Raw genomic sequence first — 2,074 nt, forward strand, 5'->3', positions numbered from 1 at the left:
GTTTTGGTTAAATGCCAGTGCTATTGTCCATAGCTTCTACTCTTGGGTGGCCTTTGGTACTGCTTAGCTTCTACCCTTGGAGCAGCCACTTTTTGTTTGGCTTATTTCTTTCTCCATAAATCTTTGGAATCTGCAAATTATTATTATTTTTTTCTTTTTGGCGGTGGGGGAGATGGAGTCTCACTCTGTCTCGCACACTGGAGCGCAGGGGTGCAATCTAGGAATCAGCAAATTGTTTGAAGGTAAAAATCAATAAAGAATACCACTACAGTAGTCCCTGCCTTATGTATGGGGGTATGTTCCAGGACCCCCAGGGAATGCCTGAAACCTTGGAAAGTATTGAACCTGATAGCTATCAATTGAAACATGTTCTACTTCATGTCTCACCCCAAAATTTAATGCCTTTCCATTTTAACTAAGCACTTATCACGCACTGTGGCCCTAACTTTTGCAGTTTGAGGTGTGACAGCAAAACTGGCATGAATTTCTTTATACTTCTTCACAATTTCACAGATAGATTTGTACTTATGGTTGATCTTAGTAACCTCAGTATATGATATCTTTTCTTTCCTTATTGAGAATTCTCACTGCTTCACTTTAAGGAAGCACTGTACAGCTTCTGTTTGGCATATCCAAATCACAGCATCACTACTCTTGCATTTTGAGGCCATGATTCGGTATAATAAGAGTAACTTGATCCAAGCACTGCGATGCTGTGATAACCTGATAACCCAGTCAGCTACTAAGTGACTAACAGGTAAATAGTGTCTACAGTGTGAATAATGCTGAACAAAGGAAAATTCACTTTCTGGGCAGGACAGAGCTAGAAGTTGTGAGATTTCATCAGCTACTCAGAATAATGTGAAAAATTTAAATCTTATGAATTGTTTATTTCTGAAATTTTCAATTTAATATTTTTGGATCTTGCTTGACCACAGGTAACGGAAACCCAATAAAACAAAACCGAAGGCCTGGCACAGTGGCTCACGCCTATCTGTAAGCCCAGCACTCTGGGACGCCAAGGTGGGCGGATCACATAAGGTTGGGAGTTTGAGACCAGCCTGACCAACATGGAGAAACCCTGCCTGTACTAAAAATACGAAATTAGCCAGGCATGGTGGCGCATGCCTGTAATCCCAGCTACTTGGGAGGCTGAGGCAGGAGAATCGCTTGAATCCAGGAGGCGGAGGTTGTGGTGAGCCAAGATGGTGCCATTGTACTCTAGCCTGAGCAACAAGAGAGAAACTCCATCTCAAAAACAAACAAACAAACAAAAATCTGAGGCTAAGGGAAGATTACTGTATTTTGTCTCCTCTAGTCTATGAAATGTCCAGTTACTCTAAGCCACCACTTTTCACTTGTTTTCTAGGCCCTTCAGCATCACCCCTCTCTGCATCCAACAGTATAATGCATTTAAAATACACAAATGCAGAGGGGAAAGCCAGGCTCCTGGAATACAATTCCTTTCTTTCTAAGATCTTGCGTTTATTGAAGGTTGGCTGCCTTGGCTGCTCTCTGAGGCTTCCAAACAGTAAATTTAAAAATCCAGAGTTCCTCCTGGTGGGGTGGCTTATGCCTGTAATCCCAGCACTTTGGGAGGCCAAGGTAGATGGATGGCTTTAGCTCAGGAGTTTGAGACCAGTCTGGACAACATGGTGAAATCCATATCTCCATAAAAACAATACAAAAATTAGCCAGGCATGGTGGCATGCACTTGTAGTCTTAGCTACTCTGGAGGCTGAGGTGGGAGGATTGCTTGAGCCTGGGAGGTGGAGGTTGCAGTGAGTTGAAATGGTGCCACTGTACTCCAGCCTGGGGGACAGGGTGAGACCCCATCTCACAAAACAAAATCTAGAGTTTATTTTAATTATTGGTAGGGTACTAGCCTGAATCATCTCTCAGATCACTGAATAGAACATAGTCTCATAAGAATTATCTTTTAAGCCATGGCGTAGAAATATGGTTAAAGAAGCAGGGGGTGGGGGCAGTGAGGAAGAAAATAAAATGAAAATATAGAAAAAATAAACCTCAGAAATGTATTTGCAGTAGAAAATCTTTGTCCATGTTAACTTCT

Source organism: Macaca fascicularis, chromosome 6 (genome assembly GCF_037993035.2).
Source record: "Macaca fascicularis isolate 582-1 chromosome 6, T2T-MFA8v1.1".
Classification (NCBI taxonomy): Eukaryota; Metazoa; Chordata; class Mammalia; order Primates; family Cercopithecidae; genus Macaca; species Macaca fascicularis.